We start from the raw sequence: 13,525 nt of genomic DNA on the forward strand, positions 1-13,525 counted from the left end.
AGAGAGAGAGAGAGAGAGAGAGAGAGAGAGAGAAAGAGAGAGACAGAGAGAGAGACAGAGAGAGAGTACTGTAAAACTCTTAGTCTGTCCCTGTGGCTATAGCTTTTACCATGTCATCCAGACGCCTAATAAAACCCAAGGACATGAAGTTAAAGACATACGCACAATTTTTCAATTTCTCTCTTTCACACAGACACAGATGTGAAAGTACAAGTACAAAGGTAAAAGCTGGCGTTACATTGGATGCTGGACATAAACCTCTGATATCAGTAGCTAGAATGACCGAGTCTGTGAAATCCAGTCTGTAAAGTCTCAATCTAATAATGAGTTAATGAGCATCAAAGTTTGATTTAAAAAAATTACTATCATTTCAATCTCTGACATGACCTTGCTCAGTCAATATTATATCAAGGTTATATTTTCACAGAATGTTCTTTAAAGAATGATTTTAGACAACAGTAAATTACAACAAAATGACTTTAGCTGGGTTTTCACAGACTGTGTCACATATATTTTAAAACAACAAAATAAAACATTATCAACAAGGTCACTGGTCGCATCCAAAGCATTTTCTTTCCTGAAAAACAACAAATTTGGACATATGGGGTTTCCGAAGGACAGCGAAGATTTGATAGATACTAGTATTTTTATAAATGACTTATTTTTTGCTGGTTTTACGACTCATTATGAGGATCTTTGTCACACGTATATGAACTAAACTACCAGGGTTGCACAACAGCTTCAAGCCACTGAAGGTTTATGTGATGGTTTATGTAATTAAACACAATTTGTATTAAACACAGAACACTTTATTTTTAAAGTTGGTGCATTGTTCTAGAAAACTAAAAACCTGTTATCCTTGAAACTTTAATTACTTCAGTATAACATTAAAGACACATTAACATCTGCCATAAAGGACCAGTTGTTTCTTCTAAATTCTTAAGTCCTTCTTTGCACATACAGTACTTAATGAATTCTACTGAGATGCAGTGGAGGAAATTGATGGTGTCAGTTCATCACCTCATTTCTAGCAGACAGCAGCTCAATGCTCTCAGCGCTGAATAGTGATTTAGCCTAATAAGCTTCACAAGTCTCGCCAATGAGGTGTGAAATCCAGACTTTACCAAAAAATGTTAAATTACTTTTTAATTTCTTTATTACTTCGACGTGCAAACAGGACAGAGGGCTGCAGCTGTAATTGCCAAACTGCGGAACAGAAGAAACAAACTGACTTTGAAGAGCTAAACATATTCCTGATCAAATTAGCTGTTGAAAATCTGCATGCGCAAGTGCGGCCAATGTGTAAAAAATTATAATTTCATAACCTATAAGACGCCCGGGAACACGAGGAAAGAAGCAGCGAATCATTGTTTTGCAAATGAGGTAAATATTTTGGGTTAATGGACTGAGATGCTTAAAGCAACAAGGCCCCGCTGTCTAGAAGACTGCTGCACTTTCTTAAGAGGGAGAGCAAGGTTTATTATGACTCATTTATATTTCAATCAAGAAAACAACTCATTAACATTCATTTGAATAATGCACAGTTCCAAGTGGTACAAATGATATAACTTCAGGCGATTATAATTACAGAGCAACCATTTCAATTGCCAGTTATGATGTGCACTTACATTTCGACTCGAAGGAAAACATTTTCCATTTAATTTTACACTAATGGTCATTTTAAATTTAGTAAATATGGTTGAATGACCTCTCAATAGCTGCAGTCTAAATAAAAACCGAGCAAATCATAAAGAATTTCCTCTTTCCTTTTTCCCCTATTACAAATTTCCCATCCAAAACACATGCACACGCACAAAATAATAATCTACCTAAATTACCATGTCCCTCTCATTTATTCTGTATCCGTGGAGATGCTGCTCAGCCAACGCTCTTTGAAGTCTTCCCGCGGGCTTTCTTTCACCCATTTTGCGGAAGCAATTGGATTTTCTTTGGCACTGCTGTATTAAACATTAACCTCGGCCAGATCCATTGACATTCCAAACGCGGAGCTCCAAATCCTTTTCTGTTCTTCCCAAACTTCAGCCCCGGTTCCCTGAGCACAGTCGGAGCAAATTGGCTCAGGATCTGTTTCCCACTGCACTGGATTCAGTACGTACTGGGTCTTTACTTCGAGCTGAACGTTGATATTTTTACCATCAAAAAGCTGTAGGGCCAAATCTGGTTTTCTGGCAGGAAGGACAGTGCTTGGCCCTTTTGAGATCAGACTACAGAAACCATTTTGGATAATGGCGTGACATGTAGTGTTGTTTAATACCCACACCACCCCTTTGCCAATGAGGTCTTTACTAATACTAGTGGCAATAATACAAGATTTTATTTGACTGCTGGTCTGACACTGACATTTTGATTCTTCTCACTCCCACATTTGTTTTCATACCATTTGTGAATCATACTAGAGTTCACACTATAATTTTATACTTCTGTTGTTGACACCAGAGTTTGATGTTCACACCATCAGAATGAACCAAATTTTGACGTCAATGGGATTGATGTCTAAACCAAAATCTGTAGTGTTAAAATGCTCGAACCCTAATGGTGATACTAAAAGCACTTTTCATAACTAGGTTTAAAGTTTTACAAGAATAAATTCTACATAAAATGAAAACTTAAACACACCAAATATCTGAGTTTGCCACACAAATCAGAGATTTAACTGTATTTAGACTCACATTTTAGTAGAATTTTAGTGACAAATGGGAAATGCACCATATAATATTTAGTTTGACCTTCAGAGACTGATGATTCCTTTCTAAAGGTGTTTTCTTCTAAAGCTGAAGTCTTTTTTCAATGACCATAATTTATTCACCCTCATGTCATTCAAAAACCTGTATATGACTCTTTTTTTCTGTGAAACACAAAAGAAGATATTTTGAGAAATGTCTCAGTGGTTTTATGTCCATTTAATGGAAGTCAGTGGGGGTCATTTGGTTACCAACATTCTTCAAAATGTCTTCTTTTGTGTTCTGCAGAAGAAAGAAAATGACACAGGTTTGGAATGACATGAGGGTGAATAAATTATGGTTAAAAATTAGCCACATTATCCCATCACAAAATTAGCCACATTATCCCATCACTCACTGCAGAACGACCGGCTGCCATAGCGACTGTAGCGTAACAGCAAAGAGCAGTCCTGTTCTTTAAACCTCCTATCTGGCAGTGTGAGTCCCATGTCACAAAATATCTACTGATGACTTGGACCTTTTAAACAAGCAATGGCAGATCCCAAATTTGAGGTGTAGGAAGTGGTTCCACACACAGTGTTGTCCATTGAACTGCTGTATAAAAGCAATAGCACACCTACAATCATGTTATGGCTGTGTATTAGCCATCTGTGCTTACCTGCAATAACACCTATAAAACACTCTTGCTTGTGCAATATTGCTTATTGCTGAATATATGTGTGTGTGTGTGTGTGTGTGTGTGTGTGTGTGTGTGTGTGTGTGTGTGTGTGTGGTCTTTGTGGGAGGCTGTTTAGCTCTGCAGTGCTTTGAGCAAATTCTTGGGCACAACGGCTGCTCTGCCATCACATTTCAGAGTATCAGAGGCAGTAATAAAAGTGATATGGGGCCTGTGTGTGCGCGCAAGCTCCAGATCAAATACTGAAATCAATTTTATGCTGTACCACATTCTTGGTTCTAGTTCAGGAAAATTACAGACCTTCTCAACTTCACTATTTCTAGAAAGTGAATGATCACAGACACGAGAACATCTGCTTTTGGTAAACTGGATGTTTTAATAGTTAAATGGATATTTATTAATAATATTCTATCATCACGTTTGACATAGTAACCATCTGAAATCTATGGAGACAGGTACATATGCTAACATTTTTATGCATCTGTGTACTATAGACGGTTTCAGTCAACAATAGAAACAAACGTTATGTGGCCCAAATTTAACTTCCGGGAGACCTCCGCAAAGATTCTATAACTGTTGAGCAGTTTTAATGTAATTTAATACAATACACAATAAAATATTAATATTAAATAATATTATATATAATACCAAACACAGACTGGAAGTTAACTTCGGGCCGGCTCGTGCGTCCAATGAAACCTTCTACGGTATATCAGGTTCCTCTGGGGTCTCAAAACAAACCATTGATTAAAAATCACTTACTCACCTGCTTTACTCTCTCTCTTTACTCATTCTTTTCCTCCGTGTGTTTAATTCCTCCCTCCTGTCCTCCATGCAGGACGTCTGTCTCACTGAAACATAAAGATACAGAAAACGAAAAATAGATGAGAAAAAAACATCAAACATCTGCCAAATGGCATTTGAAAGTGAAAGTGGTACCATTTAAAAATAACGCTGAACGCTCACACATAAGTAGGGAATGTGGGCTATGTTTTTCCCTGTATGATAAAATAAAACAAAATGTCCTCCATATTTATTTTATTTACTAAAATTTTGCAAATAATAAAAGAAAAATTTAAGAAACCAAGAGAAACCAATAAAAGTAGCTAGATGTTGAGCTCTGATTTTATTTCCACAAATAAAAATGAGAAGACAGATATTATACTGCTAATATTTTAGATAGCAATAGCTACATCTGTCTGGAAATGCTAAGTTATACGAAAGACTCTATTTACATTCTACAGACGCTTTGAAGCGACTTACATTGCATTATACTCTACATTTGTATCTGAGTATGTGCAATCCCCTGGGATCGAACCCATGACCTTGGCGTTGCTAGCGCCATGCTCTAACCACTGCGCTACAGGAAAGCTAGCCATTGTATATAATATACCGTGAAAATTTTGTTAAAGTGGAGTGTAAAGAAAACAACACAAGATCCATAAAACAGAGCATTTAATAAACAGTCAGAGAAACATACATAAAAGTTTTATTCGCACTTCTCAGTAGTTTGTTATGCTATTAGTACCTGACTGTTTGACGTGTGTGTGTTTCTGTATGTATTTCCCCTCTAAGCAAAAGATGAGATGTTCGGTGTTTACATCACATGCCTCTCAGACATTGAAGCAGAGGCATTTTTCAGTGACCTAAAGCTGTTCATCCACCTGAGAAGTTCATGAATAAATTTAATAGCTTTTGAACATTCAAGCAACCCTGACTATTTCAGCAAATTTACTTCAATTTATTAATGCAGCATTCACGAGCGTGTGAGCCAAGCAGAAGGCTGTCTGTGGGCTATGCCTGCACACCGAGAAAATCAAAGCAGCAATCTGACAGTTCGGCTTCCAAGCGCACTCACCGGGGACAGAAGTGAGAAGTAAATACATGAAAGCAAAAGACAGACGTAAAGAGAGCGGTACACATCATCTGAAGATGGAACTACTGTGAAGCCTTCAAAAGTCATTGTGATTCCAGACTCAGTACACATGAGAGCTGAAATTTTTAGTCCACCTGCCCTCAGTGCCCTGCAGAGAATTTGAGACGTTGTAATACCATTTATGAAAGCTTTTTGATTCATTTTTTATTTTTGCAGCGTAATGGGTTATTTCACTAAAATAATTTTTACTTTTAAACAAAAGGAAAGACTCATTGACAACATTTAAGACTGTCTGTCTTTCTGACGTATTATCTCCCTCTGTCTGTCTTCCATCTTTTATTCCTTACGCTCTCCTGTTGTTAGGTTAGATTTCAATTTCACGCTCAGCTGGGACACATCATACACTACAGCTTCACAGCTCTACGCCAGCATGCTGTGGGAACCCACCAGCCAGTTCAATCACATCAACACATGGCATGCATGGAAAGATGAACACCTATTTATATGCATATGGCCATTATACACACAGGGTGGCTGATGGGGTCCCACTAACAGGGGCGCTGTAATGGAAGGAAGGTTGGGAAGAATCTAAAGGCCAGGACTGCCTGCATATAATAGTTCAATAAAAATTAAAATATGTCGATTTCTCGAAGGTCAGGCTAAATTTGAGGTCCAGGTTAATGTGTCTGGACCAAATGCTATTGGTACACTACAGAATATTGTATGAGGTTAGGATTAAATAAAATGTTAAAGGTGCCCAGATGGTGATTCATTTTCACTGGATTTTGTAAGTGTACTGTTCATCTGTGCATCTGTTTCTGTAACTCTTGATAGAGCATAAGTTAGCAGCGCAAAAGGTTGTGGGTTCGACACATACTGATAAAAATGTATACCTTAAAACGCAATGTAAGCCATTTTGCGTTTGATTAAAAGTGTCTGGCAAAATGCTTTACATTTTACATTATATTTATGCATGATTTTGGGGTTAACACTGCCCAGAAACCCCACAAAAGCATTTCCCCTATTAATCTCACAAATATCCTCTATAGGTTTAGAAAAAATCTTTAAAATGTCTCAAACTACACTCGGTTTCTTATCACATTCTTTAAACACCAAAATATCAGGGAGTTTATGCACTGTAAGGAACAGTTCACCCAAAATAAAAATTCTGGCTTCATTTAATCTGTATAAATATCTTTGTTCTGATGAACACAGAGAAAGATATTTGGAAGTATGCTTGTAACCAAACAGTTCTGAGCCACCATTGACTACCATAGTAGGAAAAAATGCTTTATAGATTTCTTTGTTCTGTTGAACACAAAAGAAGATATTTCGAAGAATGTAGGAAAGCAAACAGTTCTGGGGCCCTTTTGACCCATTGTCATTTTTCCTACTATGGTAGTCAATGGTGGTCAAGAAATGTTTGGATAAAAGTAGTGTTGTTTGAGACATTGATAAGATTTATTTTAAACTTATAGAGGATATTTGTGAGATGAATTAATAATTAATTAATTTTTTTGAAGAAATATAAAAAAGGTAAAGTTCAAGTCAGACTTCAAGAAACTGAGAACAGTTTTGTACACGTCTCCTGTGCTATGAAACTTTCTGAGAAATAAAAGTTTCCTCAGGCTTGCTTTAGATAAAACAATTACGAATATAAAACATCAACTAAAGAAAAACTGATAGTAGACTCTCAATATTGCTTAATATTCTCTTCCCCTGGACCAGAATGCATCATATGAATAGCCAAGTAGCAATACAAATATTGTGTACAAAACTGTTTATCCCAAACAACACATAATCAGCAAGTTAATGTCTATGTATTCCTCTTCTACCTAATTCAGGCAGTCAAATAAATCTATTCTGTTTAAATGTTCACCCTCACCCTGACCTCCACGAGGTCAGACGACACACACTCTTGATTAATGTTTTTTTAATTCGGCTTGAGAATGAACTTTAGCATTACCCTCGGACCAAAGTGAAGATTGAGTTTCGTGTCTGAAGGGTTGCTCACTGCATTAGTGACCCCTGCGCCTCCGTTATAAAAACTCACTCTTATGCCATGACACTTCCACGCTCATGCATATTCATCATCTTCTTATGAATTATTCACTCATATGCAAAAAGGAGAAAATGGCGGTGACCTATGCTAACCATACAGAAAGAGGGAAAGAAGAGGAGAGCGTGCTGGAGAAACACACGAAAGTCTTATCTGAGATCTCCAGTGCTGTGTTGTTTTATTTTTTAATAATCAAGTTGTCCACTTTAACACATCAGCATATTCAACAGGAACAAGACACTCATATTCAGTGTATGCTAATGAAATTCTACCTGAATGACTGCAGTCACTTTCCTGGACATTTTGTCATGACATGTAACTTATCAATATTTTTAAACATTTGTATATATTGTTAAACATTTTCATTAGTGCATGCAAAGGCTTTTGAACCATTTAAGCACGATTTGAAACCGTTGCTTTGACGCATCTAGTATAGATACAGCTACTTGCTGGACAGCCCAGCTCAGTTGTACGGAAAGCTTTAGCTGTCGGTGAATCACTGTCAGACAGCACACCAGAATTACTTTTTCCTTCGTGCTTTTGTCGAGTATCTTCGTAAGCACAGACTTCTACGAGTAAAATAAAGTAAAACATTAATGCATAGAGTTGTGAAAACGGGAAACGCATCAGAATTTAGCGGCCAAGACTGTAAAGTGTTCAATTTCTGTACATTTCCTACCTGTTATGACTTTTTAGATTATTTAGTTCACTGACTGTAAATACTTAAAGACATCAATACTAAGCAAGAACTTCACTTTTTTAGGCACATGAGAAAGAATTGCATAAGATTTTAGGTCTTGTTTTCCAAAAAAATTAAGTCAGTTTATAAATTATAATATAAAATATTTTGCAAATAGTTTTTTAAGTATATATTACTTACATTTTTGTGTTAAGTTTTTGCACAGTTTTTAAGCAACCCTAACTTTAAAAAACTGTGTGCAAATAACACAAAAAATTAAGTAAATCCTATTGTTTTTTTAAATGTATGCCTAAAAAAGTAAAAAATATTTGCCAATAGGGTAAGCAAAGTATACTTAATTAAAGTTTTAACTTCATTCAGTAAACTTAATTCAAGGTTATTTTGTAGCTATTTGTGTTGTATTAAAAAAACATTATTTAATGTCATTTTCTTCTCAAGTAAATGTACTTTGATTTAACAATTTTTTGACATTTGTATTGGAATAAGTAAGATTTCTTTTGCAGTTATGTACGTACTGTACTGTATATAACCATGATATTAATACGGCACATGATAATATTAGAAATAATTCCCTGGCTGGCAGTATTCTTTGCTTATTTTCATTTCAATAAATATTTCAAAAATATCACTATTGTGAATTATTTTGGTCATGTTAATATTGTGACAGCCCTAATAGATATTGTTGTATTATAAAGTGTTAAAAGTTTATTTCAAGACCAGGGTCAAAACTACCTATCCTGTGGTTAAAGAAACACTATGAATAGCATAAACAAATCTGATGTTTCCCTTCCTCGACCTTTCTCAAGTCATCTTTCTCTCTCGCTGCTACCCACTGACCCATATCTACAACAGTCAGCATCCACGAGGATTATGAGTGATAAGCACATGCACACACACAGATGCAAAATGAACAAGCACACACACTCACGTTTTGCTGATTGTCTCTTCTGTGCCCTTCTAAAGAGGATTACAGAGGCCGTGAAAACACTGGGAATTATTGACAAAATGGGACTGGATTTAGATTTCAGCCCAGCTGGGGCTGTACAGGAATAAAAGGAGAGATAAAGGTCAGACAAGCAGCGGATATTTCGCTTTCCTCTGGATTTCACGAGACTTCTGAGTGATGAGCTCAATTACAGCGCTCGTGGATTCTTTCCAGACTGCCAAGGATTCAGAAACCCCTTCAATTGTGACGGCTTGGGAGTGCACAATTCAGTATCTGTCACGACTCAAGGGACAAAGACTTTTCAGATAGCTTTGCTTTCTTTCTCAAAGTTGTAGACTTCAGAGTACGACCACTGCCGGATGGCTGTGCGATCGTGCGGAAGGCTGAGCAGCCCATCCCATAATGCACTCGAACAATAACTGAAATTCTGATGTGAAGGACTACAGAGGTTACAGACGCTTGAGGTTCGAGAGAAAAGTTCATGAACTTGAGGCATTTGGGAAGGGCTGAGCTCACTGCCGTACACGCAAAAATGAGACCGAGGGGACATTTGCAAGTGAAATGAAGGGCGTTTTCCCAGCACTGCCATGTGGATTTGTTTAGGAGTGACCACGCAATTATTATTAGAGCAAACACATAGCAAACAATATGTGTCATGACATTTGTTACACGTACAAATATTATTAAATGAGAAAAGTATTAGCTGTGCTTTTTACATTTTGTCCAAAACCTTGAATGAATGAATTGTCCTCAAACAGAAATGAATGTTTTCTTAGAAAGATTTACGTTGGAGGTACCAATGTTCGATCTCATATCTAGAAATAAAAATATCATAAACACTATACGCACATTTGATCACTGAGAACATCCAAGCAACCCTGTAGCAATGCACTAACAAACCGCTCAGAACCCCTCAGCAATAACATAACATCATCCTTGCAACATGTGCATGGGAAAACACAAATAACATTTTCTTTAAAAATATAAAATATATAAAATTCTGCTTTCTTTTTGAATATTACAGACACATAGTCACGCATATAAAGTTCAAAGAGAAGCATCTAGTAGGCCAGAAGCTTTAACGTTAAAAGACTGCAATGGGACACAGAGGCAAAGAATACACACAGATGCTTTCACACAAATACACAAATAAACAAATGCATGCCGATCAAAGCTGTTATTCCAAATATGAAGTTTGGTTCCAAAATGAGATAACTTCGTTTAAAAAAAAATCTAAAATCATGTTTTTTATTATGTTACCATGTTTTTATTGTGTTAGTTAGCTGTAGTTTTTGAGTTATTATGGCTTAAATCAAAACAAACCAACTGCAGTTTGATTGATATTAATTGGAATGCACAATAAAAAAAACATGATTTTTGATTTTTTTTAAACCGAGTTATCTCTTTTTGGAACCAAACTCTTCATACATTCTGTTTGACTGCAGTATAATATATGGACACATTCAGACCACACAACCCACTGCTCATGATCTACTGCTTCATATTCTTTAAACACATGCACACAGTGTCATTGCTAACATATGAATTCTCTGGTTTGAAAACAGACACGCATTTACACATATACAAAGAAACACAATGCTGTTGTTGTTTAGAAAGTGAAGGGCTCAAGCAGTCTAATGTAAATCAGCGCACATCTTGACGTCTGCACCTCTCTAGAATGAAAATGAGACCTGGTCACTGACACAAATACAAACACAGACATGGTGACGCAAATTGTGTATCATTAGTAACCAAGGTGTTGCGTAGAAAAAATTAGCACTAAATCCGTGTTTTGTAGTACAAGAGAGACAAAGAGGATGATGTAAATGATCACAATGATGCTTTTGAAGATTTTTTTGTACTCATTCATTGATTCATTTTTTGTGGTAAAAAGAGGAAATTATATAAAGAAAAATGAGAAATAGGTTTGTAGATATGTGGAATACAAGTCGAACTCATCCATATGAGCACCACAACTCAATGTGTCACAGCACTTCTGCTAAATTCTAACAGTCATTTTCCACTCAAATGTTTCTTTGCAGACTGCACCCAGGTGTTCTGAAGATCACACACGTGAGAACTCTCCCTTAAAAGTGAAGTGTGTGTGTCTTACGAGCAGTGTTGGGTGTAACTAGTTACTAAGTAATTAGTTACTGTAATTTAATTACTTTTCCCTTTAAAAAGTAAAGTAAGGGATTACTCTTATTTGTTCTGTAATTAAATTACAGTTACTTCTGATGTAACTGAATTAAATACTGTGTAATGTATACAATAGTGGAATTGACATTAAAATTCAAAATCTAACTTTAAAATGCATGCATTAATGTATCTTTCTCACATTTGTTATACAAGTCAGTTAATAATTGTACTTTATGTAGTTTTATATGATTTATTTGAATGAATTAAGAGTCGTTTTATGTCTATCCTTGACTCACTTAACTAATCAAGGTTGATATAAGATATAGAAAGTAATTAGTAATAAGTATTTACATACTTTTTGGAGAGAGTAATTTGTACAGTAATCTAATTACACTATTGAATGTGTAATTAGTAACTAGTAATTAATTACTTTTTCAGAGTAACTTACCCAACACTGCTTACGAGTGTACTTTGAAAAGCAGGATAGTTGTAATAATATGGGCAGGAGAATGCCAAGTTGATTAAAGTTTAATTTTAGTCGATTTGCGTGAGAGAAGCTACACCTGATCCAACAACAAAAACAGGAGAGCCAGAGAACGCCAGCAAAAACAAGGCACGTAAGGGATTATCCTAGAGGAATGTGGAAAGTAGCACAAGGACAGTTTACCTGCCAGCACTCAAAGAAGAAGCTGCGTTTTTAAAACGTTTAGTGGGTGTGTGGATGAAGGGCTAAAAAATGATAAATCATATGGCCCATACGAACGCAATCTCATGGCAATTCATAACTACTTTACAGGGTGGCTAATTCAGTTTGCACGATCTCATTTGAACATGTTAGTACGGTTTGCTTTTGCACCAGTGATGTTAGGTTTACGGGTTGGGTAAGGGGAGGGGCTTCAGTATGCCGTTTTGACAGTCGTACATTTTGCATGTTTCACATCGTACAAATTGATACGAATTAGCCACTTTGTAAAATAGTTACACAATAACCAGCAGCTATAACAACAAAATATCGTAAATATTTTACGAAGTGGCTAATTCTTATAAATGCGTATGATCTTATTCGAACGTTCTAGTAAGATATGCTTTTGCACCAGTGATGTTAAGTTTAGGGGTGGGGTTAGGGAAGGGGCTTCAGTATTGGGGTTTCTAATAATCATACATTTCTGCATGATTCACAACGTACGAATTTATACAAATTAGCCACCTCGTAAAACACAAATTCCCGTGAGATAAGGTTGGATATAATGCATTCTTGGAAAACGTCTTCTAGTGTCATCATGTAATTATTGCATAGTCTTGCGAAAACATCAAGTTCTTGCCTAAGACTAGTTTTCAGCATGCCAAGAATCTAATTCGGTTTAACTATGATTATGAGTTGTGGTGAATAACTTTAAATGTGTTGTTAAGTGTAAAAAATACTTAATTCTGTTGTGTTGTGTTGTATTGTGACGTCCATTTCGCAACTTCGGTTTGCTTTGCTGTAAATGAATGAGTAACAGACACACAGATGCACATACATGTCATTCAAGGGTGAATGAGATAACGGAAACCCATAAGCCTCTTACAGTTGAAGCAGTTAGCATGATCTAATGAGTGTTGTGTGTCGTGTATATGCAGATAGTAGATATGTTTGTGTATACAACCACTAAATCAATAAACACAATTGTGTTTTAGTGTCATTTCGGAATGCCATTTCTCACACATTGGTGGATTCTAAGCCAATATCCCAGAGGGCAGCTTGCCTATGTGTCTATATAATGAGATTAAGACATCCATATTTATTAAAATAATTGCCATATCGCATCACATCGAATGCACTATGCACACAGAGATCCAGCTTAATCAAGGATTTGATCTTCATCAAATGATCTCCAATGTTACTGGCTTTGTACAGCCAAAGCACTCCTTCTGCCATGCATGAACTCCACACTTTCATTGCTTAGCACCGCCCCCAAACTCACACCATTGCTTAAGCCAGTAGTTGACATGGCAGATGCTCAAACTGAACAATGCTTTTAAAAGAACCACAGTATGTGCATTTTTAACATAATATTCATATATTGTACACACACACACATACTGTATATACAGTATGTTAAATGGTTAACAGCATTGTGTGATCTTCATAAGTGTCCTCATGTGTGATCTTTTAGAGGCTTAAGTGTGACCTTTAGTCCGACCTTAAGCATGCTGATTATTGAAGATCACGAGTGGAAAGGTTACAGACTGTTTGTGTGCGTGTGTGTGTGTGTGTGCGTGCGTGCGTGCGTGCGTCGCGTGTGTGTGTGTTTGTATCAGTATGCAACATTTATGAGTCACGGGGTGTCATTTTATTAAATAAATACGTGCTTAGAAATCAACATTGCCAAACACACCAAACATAGGCAGGGACTTGGCAACATAGAGCACGGGGCTGCAAGGGAG

General features: G+C 36.5%; 1 protein-coding gene across 6 annotated transcripts in view; it reads right to left on the bottom strand.

Moving 5' to 3' along the window:
- Positions 1 to 13,525, bottom strand: part of dlgap1b (discs, large (Drosophila) homolog-associated protein 1b) — a 129,764-nt gene that overhangs the window by 100,621 nt on the left and 15,618 nt on the right. For all 6 annotated transcript variants that reach the window (XM_057323210.1, XM_057323212.1, XM_057323208.1 and 3 more), the window contains one exon: positions 4,145 to 4,229. The gene's annotated coding sequence lies outside the window, so the exon portion shown is untranslated. The remainder of the gene's footprint in view (positions 1 to 4,144; positions 4,230 to 13,525) is intronic.

The sequence above is a fragment of the Triplophysa rosa genome, linkage group LG23, assembly GCF_024868665.1.
Source record: "Triplophysa rosa linkage group LG23, Trosa_1v2, whole genome shotgun sequence".
NCBI lineage: Eukaryota > Metazoa > Chordata > Actinopteri > Cypriniformes > Nemacheilidae > Triplophysa > Triplophysa rosa.